General features: G+C 43.3%; 1 protein-coding gene across 1 annotated transcript in view; it reads right to left on the bottom strand.

Annotated features, from left to right (window-relative positions):
- Window positions 1-14,798, bottom strand: part of MCU (mitochondrial calcium uniporter) — a 61,711-nt gene that overhangs the window by 15,430 nt on the left and 31,483 nt on the right. The gene's annotated exons all lie outside the window — the stretch shown is intronic.

The raw sequence follows: 14,798 nt of genomic DNA, 5'->3' as shown, positions 1-14,798 counted from the left end.
GCCCCCCCCCAGCCCAGTGCCGGCGCTCGGCATCTCCTGCCCCGCCGCAGGGGTGCCCCCCCCGGAGCCCTGGCAAGCACAAGCCCTGCTCCTACCATCTGCCACCCAGCAGGGCTTCCCCCTCGGCCAAGTTCACCTCCACACACCTCACTCGCTACTCACGTAGTTAAAAGTGAGAATGTATGACAACAGCTGTGGGGTTTTTTTTCTTCCTCCTTAACGTACAACGGCTTTTTAAGAGTGATCAATTCAACGTGGCTTTAAGAAATCAATTCAGATTACTACACATGGGAAGTAGAAATCACATAAAAGCATCAGTCTTTAAAGGTTAAAAAAAGTTTTAGCGCAACAGCGAGGTACGGTTAGGGAGTTGTGGATTAAGAGGTTCATTCCCTTACACTGTTTTCTGTGCTGACATGTATTTTTCTTCCTTACAGAGGGAAGCCAAACTCTAAGATACAAGTAGTAAACACGCCTGTTCATAAAAGAACAAACTGTTCAAGATGAACAAAATGTGATACTGAGCTACAAATAAAAAAAAAAAAAAAAGCCTGAAAAGAAGAAAGCGTAGGGATGGTTTTTATGTTCTGCAACCTTAGCAAGGGACTAACTTAATGAAAATGTAGAATCAGACTGATTTGAAGTCTGTCTCCTAGGATAAATTACACTAGTTATACACACTAATCCTCCCCCAACGGTAAAATTACCATTCTAGCACAAAAGAGCCCAATTTTAAAAAAGAATAAGAAACAACACTAGCTCTCATTGGTCTGTGGTGGGATCTATTTCAGTGACTTGCTAGCACTCAGATTTTTCAACAGTTGCAGTCCAATATGGACATTCCTATAGTCTGGGATATTTTTTGTTGATTTCTAAAATACAGCTGTCAAACCTGTATTACTATAAAGGTATCTCCCAGGTAGGGCTTGTTTTTAAAGTAAATTTCTAACAGAAGTCTGCAAAACAAACCCCAGGCTGTTGATTATTTCTTTGCTAAGTTTTCCAGACCTTCATATTTTGTGAGGTTGCTTTCAATAATTTACTTTAAAACAGATTTATCTGCTACTTCACTTTTCTTCTGAGGCCCGCTATGCAAACTGAGGATAGTGTCAACTACAGCAGCCTGTCTTGAGAGCAGGACCTATGGCCCAGGCAGTCAGTTGCCTTTGACAGCTCTGGAAAGTCACTCTCATTTATGCTGTATTTACACTCCATTTTTCTCAGTCTTGGCAATGAAAAAATCAGTCAAGTAATTTTCAGTTTTCCCCCTCGCAATTGCATTTTTACCTTCCCACAGTCAAGTCAAACAGGCAGCTAAATGGAAAAAAGAACTGGGCATTAAACAGCTGTAGCAAGTGGGAAGTTGCATGTTTTGGCAAAAGTAATGTTTAAAAAACCCCAATGTGTTGGGAACCAAAGGGCAAATCTGCCTTTTGATAACTGAAAAAATAGCAGGTCTTCTGGACTGATAAACACCCATGTGCTACTGCTGAGCAACCAGGACCACCCCCCTACCCCCAAAGAAAAACAGGTTTAAAACTCAAAAATACCCAAGCAAAGCAGATACAGCCACACATCCTGGACAAATCAAGCTCTGCTGTCTTGGCATCACTATTCTATAATGAAAAAAGTCAGAAGCTCAAATGATCAGAAGCTGCACGACATGTAAGCCAGTTTTCAGAACTAAATTTTACCTAAGGAGGGGAAGCCTCTATAGGAAGTTTTATAAAAAAATACCTTTTCCTGTTTGAAAGCACCAACTTCAGTTTTAATCCTTCTAAAACCAGTATCGTATCAGACCAGGTACAATATTAAGTGGGCAGAATTTATAGAGTGAGAAACAAAACTTCCTGTCAGAGAGCACCACCAAAGCACCATTTCTGTATTTGTCTTACCCGACCCCATTGCACAGCTGGCCTTTGAGATACATGCTTTTCACTGCTTTACTATTTCCTTTTACATGGCGTTAATCATCTATTTTTGAAATTCTGCACATGAAGAGCCCGCCCTTCTACCAGATTTGCATGGCCACCCAAAAAATTCAGTAGCTGTTTTCAGAAAACCCTAAAACCCACTAAACCCAACGTTACCCCATTGCAAAATGGCTATATAACTGAAAGATACCATCAGCTACCATCTGCAGAGATCCTACCTTAAGGCCATGGTACCTGACAGGTATAAAGTAGCTCCAGAAGTCTCCTGCCCTCATACAACACAGGCAAGAACCAGGAAAAAGGCAGAACGGGTTGAAAACCGGGGCTTGTTAGGTGACTCATCAAAAAGCTGAGGTGTCTATCCTCTTTGACAATTCTTCCATCCCGATTCAGGTCTGAACTGACTCTGCTTCATTAACCCCACAGCACTACGCTGCCACAACGTTTTACAGGAAGAGACACTGGTTAAACTATACGTATCTGTCACTCCTGCAGTTCTGAACTGCGCCTCGAGATACATGCTGCTGTTGGAAATTTCTTATCTAAGAAAACAGTCTCTAATGGTCAGGAAAAAAAAAACCACAAACCCTCAAAGTAGAGACCTAAATGCCATCTTCAGCCATCCAAGGTTAGCAAGAGCTTAAGGAATCATCAATCATTTTTATTCCTGAGGGTGGCTGTTGTTTGAAAATTGAGACGGAGAGAAATGTCTGAACCCTTTATCCAACGTCTGCAGTTCAACAGCCTTATGTAGTAATGTGCCAGAAGGCTGAAGCTCAGGACTAAAGCAGCGTGGGGTAGAGGAGAACAACTTGCTTCAAGCTTTGCTGGCCAGATCTCACAATCATTTGCCGCAGACAAATGCTTGACAGCTCAGCACTTCAGTGCAGAATCACTACACCCATGTTTCAGTTGAGCCAGATTTGTCCACCACTTCCAAAATAAACAGTATTTGCAGTGTGAAAAGCTCCAAAGCCAGACCACTGAAATCAGAAGTTTTAAGCACCAGGATAACTTTCTGGGTGTCAGAAGACCACATGCATTCACTTTTCACATCCATTTGATCCTTTGTCTCCTGTCTTATCTGCAGCAAGATGCATGTTAAGAGGCATGGGGTTACGCAGCAGCATCTTTGCTCCCAGAATGATTAAGAGAGCAAGAGAAAATAATCCCAGTTCTTTGTCTAAAACTAACACTTCCTCCAGGCCTTGTCAAGGTCTATATTGAACAATCTATAGCTTGTAATGTAGCTATCTCAATTCTCCATCAGTGATAGTTAATCAAAGCCCTACTGGAAAAAAACAACAGCCTTTTAGCTACCAGTGACTGCTCTCTGATGGGAAAGGAGGGAGCAATCTGGCAGAGCTCATGCTCCTTGTTTTATATAATTATCAATGACAGAATGGTAGCAACTCTGGGGTACCAAGTCTCCAAACCCTACTTAAAATCAGAAAAGAAGTTGTCAAAACAAAAAAAATCACCCCAAGCATTGAAAAGGTTAATGTCCAGAACACAAGTAAAACATGCTGCTAACTCATTACCTGGAGGTACCAGTGCAGCAAAAGCCGCAGAGCTTTTGTGAAAAACATAGCATTATCTGTGCAAAGATTTCTTACCATAAGCAAAATCTTTAAGAGAGATTTGCAAGTGCCAGCTACAATATTTTACAATTTATGAAGGGCCTCCTTTAAATGAGGATGCCTTAAGTCAGGCATGAAGCAGCTCACCTTTTCCAACAAGCAACATTTTCCTCTCTATCCCAACTTTCACCGCATGAAAAACTGAAAGTCCTTCCTGGCTCTTAACAGTTGTTATCCTAAAACCTCCCGGACAGCGTCTGTGACAAAAACTGCTGCAAGCTTCCCTAAGCAACCACAGTAACCCAAACCACCCACCTCAAAAGTGCTGAAGAGCTCCATTTATCATTCTTTCCCCTCAGTTCACAGCTCCAACTACTTCTGCTCCTGCACTAAGTTATATTTTGATCTCTCTGAAACTCATCCTATGTTACTGGGTCCCTTCTTGTCCTCTCATTTTGCTTCCCCCTCATACCAGCCCTGTTTGCGAAGTGGAGGAGACCCAGAGTGAAACTTGTGTTCTGACCAGAAATCTGCTGTCCAAGCTCCACGATGTACTTTATCACAACAGCTAATATTTTTGCAGCAGTATGTAGGCTCCTACAGGATTTAAGTACATATAGCTGTGGTGGATTGACTGTGGCCAGTTGCCCAGCCAGCTGTTCTCTCTCACTCCTCAACAGGACAGGAAGATGCAAGATTAAAAAGCTCATGGAATAAGTAAAGGCAGGGACATCACTCACCCATCTGTCACTGGCGTAACAGACTCAAAGGGAAAGTTGACTTACTGCCAATTAAAGTAGATAAGAGTAAGACACAGACAAATTGCCACACCTCCCTCCCACCCCACCCCTGTTTTCCAGGATCTGACTGACCACTGCCAACTCGTTCCCCTGCCTCCGGGGCTGCAGGGGAATGGAGGTTCCTTCTGCCAACACCCACCTTGCAGCCCACAAAGGGCCCACGCTGGAGCACAGGCAGCAGGGGACTCTGCCTCAGCACCTGGAGCACCTCTCCTCCTCCTCCATGCCTGCAGGGCTACTCCTCACACTTTTTTCTTCATTCGTCTCCATTTTCCAACATTTTCCCCTTTCTTAACCTCGTAGTCTCCGAGGCAGCACCAGTGGGGCTGAGGGGCCGGGCTGTGTCTCACCACGGGCCTCCGGAACCTGAGGCAGCTCCAGACTCTGCTCGGAGACCCCGCAGCCCCTGGGCACCCAGTGCAGCAACTATTAAAGCAAACTTTGCAAATAAAGCCCTTCACTTACGAACCAGTTCAGGGCTCTGAGTACGACAGGACCTTTTCAGTCCTCCGCCAGGAAGGATGCCCATGGCAGTCCCTCACGTGGGCCTGAAGACAGCGAGGGGACAAGGAGGCTTGGTGGAGGCCACTATGCCCACAGTGCCAGCAAAGCGGGATCCCGTTGCTGCCAGCCCACAGGCACTGCCCAGCTAGTTTTGGATGTATTCTACAGTATCCTCCCCAGCTTCCTCAGAAGCCTCTTAAAAGATAAAAATGGGCCAGTCTGGCATTGGAGATCTCTGCCTGCATCTCTCCCCCCCTTCTTCACCACCTCCCTTCTTTGGGGACATTTGGACACCTTGGCCTGCTTGCAGGATCTCCCTTTAAAAAAAAACAAACAACCAAACAACCACCCCACAAACAAAAAAATCTCAATACTCATCTGAAATTAAGCCCAACTTTACCAGGGATTTGTTCAACCCTGCATGGAAAACCTTCCCCAACTTTTTGCTACGGTCTGTAGATATGCTCACACAGTAAATATTACGTGAAGTATCTCCTTCGAGGCACACACCACGTTTCTGTGTGAGCCCGGTACACAACAGAACAGCATTGACACTCTCAGGGGCATCACACACACCATCCCCCTTTGCTGCCCTGCAAAACCCCCAAACATGTGGCCAGGGGGAGGCATGGTGGGGAAAGCCCTGTACCTGGGAGCTGTGCTCCTGCCACGGGCCGCTAAAGGCAGAGGAGCCCCACACCTCTGAGCACAATTCTCCCCCCAGTTTCCAACAAGTCCAAACTGCTGCCTTCCTAAACCATATGGCTTGTCTCCCAGGACCTGAACACTTGCCTGATTAAATCCCACTGGCTTGAACTAATTTTTTTTTTTTCCCCTCTCTTTGCCAGCACACCCTTGTTCACATCCCACTTGAGAGGTCAGATTTTGCCCCCAAAAGAACATTTTGCACCCACTGCCTCCATAAGACAACATTTCTGAGGATGAAGGTCAAGCAAATGAGAACTGTCTGAACTGCAGAGCTGTTCCTCTTCAATTTTGTTTTTCTTTTTTGTTTTAAAATCAGGCTGAGATGAACACAAAGAAGGCCATGCCAGTAAAATGTGGGAAGTGTTAATCTTTGCATTTGGAAGCACTCTGTATGACCTACACATTAGCAAATGATCTTCATTTGCCACACTTCTCATTTGTGCCTAAATTTTTTCTTCTTCCAGCATTAGTACAGAGCTTCATCACATCTGCTAGGAAAGGAACATAAACAGGAGGTGAGCTATAAATATTCCCTTCTCATCCTGCTTCCTTTGCCCATCTGCCTAAAAAGAAACAGGTAGTCCACAGTGTCCAGGAAGAGGTGGGGGTAGGAGGAAGATTATTTTTTTTCAGAAAAGGAGAAGGAATAAAAAAAAAAAAAAAAAAAAAAAAAAAAAAAGATGAAGCAACTGCTCCTCATTCTTCATTGCGCCTTTCTCCCAGGCGTTACTGCTGCTGTGAAGATGCTGCAACGATGAGTTGCAGGAACATCAGTAACAGGAACATCACTGGTTTTGATGGCTTTCATAACTCCTCTTGGGGGGGAGAGGGAAGGGGAAGTAAAGAATCAGAAACTTTAAGAGACATGTTAAGCACTTGATCAAGCAGTCTCCACTGCTTTTAACATCCACATGACTCTTCCCTCAACAACAAGAAACACACAAAAAACACCCACAACTAAAACCCCAACCCAAAACCTTTCCTTAGTCTATATTCGTAATTTTATTGCAGATGTCAACAACTTTCAAAGAATGACACTATTCCTACTGTTCTTGAAACAGGTGATAGCCATGGTACACCGAGACCACTATACTCTCATCCAAATATTCTATATCCACAATACTTCACATAGTCCTTCCTACCTCTATGCAGACAACCCAAAGTGGGGCTGGAACATCTCCCTTGCAGTTTGTGATGCCAGATCACAGTTTCACTATGAAAACATTTTCGCTTTACTAGAGTAGGATAGTTTGAATTCCATTTCTTTAATACAGCCCTCACGGTTACTGAAAAAAAAGCTGAGAATTTTAATTCCCTTACATTCTGAAGGCTTGAAAAACAGAAGCTAAACAAAATACCATGATACCAAGCAGAACTAAATTCCTTTTCCTAATTTCCCGATCCATTACTTGAATCCTCCTGTACTGAAAAGGATGGGACCTCTTCTCAAATTAAAGGGGCTGCCAACCCTGGTTTTAAAAAGGAGTTTGAAGCATTTAGTGACTTCTGATCCCACTGATTTCAGGATTCATTATTTCGTTTCTCTTGGCCACTCACAGCTGAAAACTATAACCAGAGTGAAGGAAACAGATTAATTCCCCTCGGTGATTCCCTCAGAGCAGCTTACTGTTGTTTTGTTGGGGTTTTTTGTTTGTTTGTTTGTTTTTCTTCCTCTAGCACTTACCGACCACAGGAGGCAATTCCTTTGGTCTTTGTAACAGCCAGTTTAGAAGAAGAGCTTTTACCCCTCTTCTCCCACCTTGGTGCCATCCTGCATAATGAGCTTTCCGGTGAGGAAACAGCAGCTACTGACACATCACGGGCACTTACAACATCAAGAATGAAATAATAAGCTGAATTATAAAGTGAGATTTCCACAAGTGCAAGGCAATTCCTTCTGCCTTGGTGTGTTCTGGGGACCAGCCAACTCTCACTGGTTTTCCAGGGAAATAAACTCAGGAACAGGGGAACCTTCCTTTCAGCTCTTAAAAAGAAACAGCAGGCTCTTGCAGACATCTCAGTCGGCACCGGCATACGTACAGCTCCGGAGAAGCTGCATATCCTGAAATACAGAGACATACAACATTCTGCAAGCCACAGCAACCCAGTACATCCCAGTACTGGGGGAGTCCTACACCATCAATTCCCTGTTTATTTTCCTGCAAGAAAGAACACCACCAAAAAAAACCCCAAACTCATCTCTCTATCTAAGCTTACCTGGGTTTGGTCCAAAAAGAGAACTGGTGGAGCAGAAACATAAGTAGTCTTTGCAGAGGAGTGCCTTGGACAGTAAGAGACAGTCCTCCTGTACCCAGAGTCACATCAAGTCAACCCAAGCACTGACGACAAAAAGTAGCTCCTTCTCTTGCATGAGCCTTACAGGATAAGCTTGGAGACTGAATTAGCTTTAGGACCGCATCCTTTATAAGCCACTTAGTTGAGGAGTTTAAGAGTATAGCCCAGAAGTGCCAAAAAAGTTTTACAGATACTCTTGCTTTCAGAAGTTCAGGTCCCAAGAAAAATGGCTACAAACACCTGTGGCCAATTTAACAGGTTTCATCTGTAAAAAATAGCAAAGCATAGGACACTGAACTCCGCATGCTGCTTTGCTTCCTACATTCTGTTTGCATCAGTTCACTACCAGATGTGATTAATACAGTAAAAATCAGTCCTTTTGCTAGTCCCACACATGGCTTATCATGAAGCCCTGCAAAAACCTTTCATTCGATTAAGGGTGGATGCCTGACATTTTTCCCCTAGAAATGCCATTTGCCTTAAGGATTGTTACTGTGCAACTCTGACTTCTAAATCACTTGTGTTCCCTTGCCAAGTTACGGTCCTAGAGAGCAACAGAAGAAAACAAAAAAAAAAAAATCCAATATGTAAGTATTAAAGAGCATCGTTTCACTGTGCTACCAGATCACGGATCAAGGAAACTTATATGCAAATTTAATAACCCGGTATGTTAATGTTTAATAGCCTTTAGTTAACGATGTACCTTGTACCTGACCATTTCACAGGACCACCTCCCACCTCCACCCTAAGAGGGGAAACGGTGCAGTGCTCACCTCCCGTGTGCCATCCGTATGTGCCTAGAGAAGGCAACTCAGCACAAGTTAAACGCAACCAAAAGGCAGCACTCTGAGGAGGCAGATCTTTATCGACATACTCATGCAGTGCAGTAAGAACATAAACATGCTTATTTTGAACCTGATGTTCAAATAGCATGTTAAACTCAGTTTTGAAGGTTTCCCAGTTCGGCTTTCCTCAGCTCATCTCAACTGGTCTCTCTGCCAGAGGAGGAGATAGAAAACTGGGGGTGACCCCTTCTGTAGAGCATAAAGAACAGCCATATGGTACCTTGTAGCATTCTGCATATGGTTTCAGAAACACAAACTTGGCAGTGTTTCCCAGGCCTCTCAATACTGTTGTGCGACAGTTCGGTGTGCTAGGGAGAGCGCCAGAGAGCCACGTTGGTCCTGCTCCTCCAGACAAAGCATTTATCATCTGAGGGACAGATCCCCAAAACGCCCTGTTCCCAGCCTTGGCAGCAAGTGGGTCTGACTGGAACTCCAGTGCCTGTACTCACCACTTCATCATCAGTCATCTCGGAGAAGGTAAGAAGGAGACCAGAGATGAAAAGATTTTTATGTAATTGACCATTGATAACGGGAATGACTGTAACAGCATCTCTTAGTAGCACTCACTCGCTCAAAGCTATTCATTTCAGCATCTCCTGCATGGAATTACTGTGCTACAAAACCAAACAATGTAATTATACTTAAATGCATGAAAGCATGACAGAGGCACTAACAGCTAAACAGAGTTTCAAGAAAGCTGAAGTCCATCATTGCACCTGCCAGGCAGTACTGTCCTCGGGGCAGGCTCAGCATGTCCCTCACTCCTCCAGGCTGAGGAGCCCCGACAAGGGGCTGTTCCCCCCATCAGTGCCCCCACAGAGCCTGTGGCCAGGCCCTCGTCAGTGCCAATTAATTCTGTCACTTCCTGAACCTCCCTCCTCTGTCTTGGGTAAACTAGTCAAAACTGAGTTTATAGACAAACGCACTATGCACAAACACACCCTTAGTTTATTTAAGGAACAATTAAGTCAGTGCATCTAAGTTAAATCACTAAAGAACCTTAAAGAAAAACAGACCAAGCCCTTTCCTATGCATTTTCAATGGTTAAAGTTATCCACTGCCAGTATATGTGATAAACCAGGATTATAAGGAAGCATTATGGAAAGAGTTCCCAAACATTTGACTCCATTTTGTGTTTCAGTTTAACAATACTGTATTCTACTAATTCTGTATCATTCAGATCACAAGGATTGTTTCAATAGGATTTTAACTGGAATTTTTCTGGATTGTTTCAGCTCAAGTGTTTTTCTTTTATTTTAAAAATCCAGAAGATAACATTTACTGTGTTTACACCTCTAACCATCTAAAAATTTTTCCCACAGAAACTGTCACAGCTTCATCCAAAGAATAAGACCAAAGGAAGATCCAACACAAATCAATTTTCAACAGCCAGTCCTGAAAAGCTGATCTGAACTACTTGCCCAATTATAATCTGTAAACCACACAGAGATATGCACGCTACAAGAGGTTTGCGATTCACACTTCTTTCCAATATGAACACTGAGGCTTAATTCATATTAAGAGACTGAGAAGCCTTGGAAACAAACCACTAGAAAAATGACCATTTTTCTGGTCATTAAGACCATTTAAGAATCAGCAGCCCTGGGAGAAGAGATTATCCTGGGAGAGGAGGATTTGGAAAAGAAAGTAATGGGAGATCTCTGGCTAGGTCACTTCCTTAAAGCTTTTCCAAATCAATTAAAGGGGGTTTAATATATCGTGATAGGAGTTCAGTGGCCTAGGTGATAATTTACAATTTGGCTCTGCAGTATACAAGCTGTCACAGCTATCTTTACAGTTTGTATTTTCATTGACAGTCTCAGCTGGTTAATGAAAATTGAATAATTCTCAGGAAAATTAAATTTACACATAAACGAAAAAAGCCTCTGCAGAAAACCCACAAAGGGACAGGCATCAAGGTAAGGACTTCAAAACACGCTTTGAATCCAAGCAAGGAGGCTGGCTCAGCTCGTGCAGATTAGGATACTCTCAGTACTTTCTTTCCAAGAACCTTTTTAATGCTTTTTCACTGCAGTGAATAGGCCTGGGAACCAGGGCTTCTCCATTGATCCCATGCTAATTATTACTTGAAGTTCTTTCAAACTGGAATCCCAGATTTCTCCTCCTCTATGGGGATAGTCTTAAGAGGCCAGAGAGCCCCCATCTGGCACCACACAACTGTACCACCTCACACACATGTCCGCAGCCTGGGTAAAACCCCCCTCAGTTTCCCAGATACACACACCTCCTTCCAACAACTTCACCCCCTGCTTGGTGTCTGTCTGATGGGGAGCAAAGAACCTAAAGCCCTCCCTCTACAGCCACCCAGGGCGTGCGAGCAAGTTGTCTCCAGTGCTGTGGCTCTTCGGTAACAAGTTCGGGTTTTACTCAGCCATGCTGTCTGCATTACGCAGACTTAACATGTGCAAGTGAGAACAGGGTGAACACACCAGAAGGTTTATCAAGACCTTCAGAACCAGGACCAGTTTGGTTTATTCCTTAATGAGAAAAGCTAAAGTCCTATACATTGAGGCCACTGCCCACTTCAAGATGCCATCATCTTAAAGCAGGTGGGAGTTTCCATCTGAGATTTGCTGTAGTTTTACTTTGGCTGCATTGAGCGTACAAATGCTGGAGAGAACAAGTTTCCACAGCTGACAGGACTCTGCCTTGTTTTCCAAGGTTGTGGAATCTGCTGGGTTTACAGTTCTGCAGTCTTGTACTTGCACCGAAGTACAGCTTGCAATCATCTCCAAAATACGTATCAACAAACTTAGAAGATCCATACATCAAGGAAGAGTGATTCAGGGTTAGGACTTCATTAAAATCAGTTTCTTTCATGCCTGCCTGCTTATGCTGCTTCGCTGATGGGTGAACTGGATCAAAATAACTTGCAAGTGAACCACAATTAGCTGTCAGAGCTGCTAGTCATGATTATTTCCAACTGTATCTGCTAAAAGCTTGCATGTATAGAAATATCCTCATGAGATACTGACAGCAGATTCCTCTTTTCACAGTATTTTTTTTTTGTTTAAGTATAGCAAAGCTTTATACTAAAACAAGACAGAAAGCAGCAAGGCATTACTAGTTAAGAATTCAGGTACCAGGCCCAGACACTTCCAACCAAACAGTTAGTATTTGCAGAGACCAAGTCCCCTGATAGCACTTGAACTGATTCAGATAGCTGAAACTTTGCTGTTTTCTCAGTACAGCAGTGAAAACACATCAAGCCATTGAGAAAGCATTAAGATAAGCACTAAAATAGTTGGCTGTGAGCAGTGTAAGTGGCTGCCCACCTGAATACTACACAGTACCATATAAGAGCTCCACATGCAAAGAAATCAGTGGGAAAGCAAACCGTTGTTTTAGTGACACAAACAAGTAATGCTTACATCAAGTCCTGATTAAATACCAAAGATCAGTAATTTCTGAGGGAAAACAGTCATGAAGGAAAACAAAGCATGTTGAAAACAAGCATGGCTTGAAAAGCAGCGTCTAGCAAAACAAGGAACACAGGCCATAGCCTTGCTACAGCACTGCACAGCAGAGCAGGACACTGCACCAACTGCAAACCGTATTTCAGCAACATTAAAACACAGCAAATCCACACAGCCAGAGTACATCTCTCAGGGATGACAAGAAGAGACCATCCGTCCACAGACAAGCATGATTTCTGTGGCAGCATCTGGAATAACCCTGTGCTATTGTCAACAAGGAGGTTGTAGAGCGAACAAAAATCCTTTTAGCTTGCCCTCTCCCACAGTGGGCAAAGTGTGTTTCAATTTAAAAAGGCAAAAGAGGCGTCTTGACATTGCACTCCTGTAATTCAAGAACATAAGTATTATCTTGGGAAAAAAAATAAATGCACAGGAAAGAATTAAGACCAAGTTAAATCTGCAAGAGCTTGAATACAGTCTGTGAAAGCACGCATGGTTGTGGGTGGTGGGTGACTGGCACACCCTTCTTCACTTTCAACATATTTATTTTCCCTACTAGAAACCAAGGAAAACTCATTCCAATACATCTACAGACAAACGCAACAGAACTCATTTAAGTTCACTAGATCTTTTGGTGGCACTGAGAAGTTCTCAGCATGCAACAGCTAAAAAATTATTTATTAAGTTAAGCTGTCTTGGCAAGATCAGGAAAACACTGGCCTGTTCCAGTCTTTCTGAATGAGACAGTCACAAGTTGTCACAAGCACCTACTCACACCAGGGGGCTGCTACCATCATGTACTTAAAAAAAACCCCACAGTATTTCAACATTTGAATTAATAACCTTAAAGATACAGTAACAGTTTTACAGGCTAGAAGGTCTGTTAGTTGTCGTGGGTTTGGAAGCATTTGTATGAGAGAAACTTGCACCTACCACGAGAAACAGAACAAATTGTTATTAATGTACACAGTATATTTAACAATACAGAATCAAGTTCGACAGACAACATTACACAGTAACGTCTGATCAGTAATAACTGCCGTTCTCCCCTTCTTCCTTGCCTACTGTAAAAAGGGAAGATGGATTTAAATTTAGAACATTAAATTTAATGTGTTTGACACCATGACTCTTCAGGTTACCAAAGGCTTGCCAAAACCTCCACCCTCCATGACCACTGAAAATCAGAAAAGCATCATCTCCAACACCACTGAACAACTGCCACCTTTTTGATTTTGGGGCTGGTGGGAAAACCTGTTCACAAGTTTATAGGAAAGCATGTGGCAGACAAGGGGACTTCTTCCAGGAGAGGGAGTTTCCCACACACATTTATTATTCTTAACTCAAATAATTTGAAACTCCTGTTTTGGCATTCTGCATCTTCCAGACAGAAAGTCTTGTTTAAGGAATTTAATCTTTTCTTAAGAAAGATTAAATACCTGGTTTCACCAAAGGAGCAAGATCTCTAGGAAAGCATTCTGTTCAAATCACTCCTCTTACCAAAGTATCAGGTCTGTATGTAATTTCCCTGGATGGATACAGCTTCTACGATGTTTAAATCTCCCGAATCCTCCCAGAAATCACAGCAGGAAGTTAAAACATTCCTCATCTCTGCTGGCTGAAAGCCACGAGCACGCAAAGGCAACTCAAATTCACGCTGTGGTGCTGTTACTTCACGGATCTGCATCACAGATGTCATCGGCATCACCGTCCCTCGCTGCGTACCAGGAAGCTGGTATTGGCTGCGGGAGCTCCTGGGGACGTTTCACAGCCACCTCCACGCTGCCAAGTCACAAACCAAGTCCACCTTGTACCCTTTTGGGTACTGGGAGGTTTACTGGGAGGTGCTGTATGACTGCCCTACTACCCCCCCATTTAAAATAATTGAGCAGGAGACCCAAAACCTCTGACACATGCTACTTCAGACACATGCAGCATGTTATCTAAGTACTTACAGACTTTGTATAAAAGGAAGTTAGAAACATCAACAGAAAGAAAGCCTGCATAGCCTAAAATAGATTTCAATACACTTTCCTAGACCCTTTTCAGCCCAGCAAGAGGCTTAAAATGCTCAATCTGATCTGGGTAGGGGTAACTCACAGCAGCGTCTGGCTCACCTTAAGGAGGTGATATCAACCAAACCTTCCTAGAACTGCATTTAAATGCAATCTCTTTTCCTGCTTCCCTCCTCCCCCCACAAGCCAGGAATTCTTTGATTCTCAATGTAATTATGAGATAATTTTAACTCTGTCACTAGATTGATTGCACTGCTACTTAACTGCACTATTAAGCAAATCATTATCTTTTCCAACTGACAGCAATGCTGTTTTAGGCGGGGGGGACACGGGATGGACATCTCCAGGGAAGCAACCACCACTGATCCTTAGATTGCATAAGCATATGACTACAGCTGTTAAAGCACTGCTTGGGGAACCATATAAATGTTATCATTAACAGCAGAGGCAAGACAAGCAGCCGTAACTTCCGTCCAACCTGCTTGGCACCCCACATCCAAGGTCACCTGTGAAGGACAACACAACAGATAGATATTGGAACTACTGCTGGATATATGTACAGTAGTACGGATGAAGTTAAGTTGTAACAGCCAAATAGAAGAGCATCAGTTTTCTGTACCTGATCGCCAACTGTGCAAAGACCCTTTCCTACTGCATTTAAAAAAAAAAAAAAAAAAAAAAAA

The sequence above is a fragment of the Athene cunicularia genome (assembly GCF_003259725.1).
Source record: "Athene cunicularia isolate RWA chromosome 6 unlocalized genomic scaffold, athCun1 chr6_part2, whole genome shotgun sequence".
NCBI classification, from domain to species: Eukaryota; Metazoa; Chordata; class Aves; order Strigiformes; family Strigidae; genus Athene; species Athene cunicularia.
This window is presented reverse-complemented; position numbering and strand designations above follow the sequence as displayed.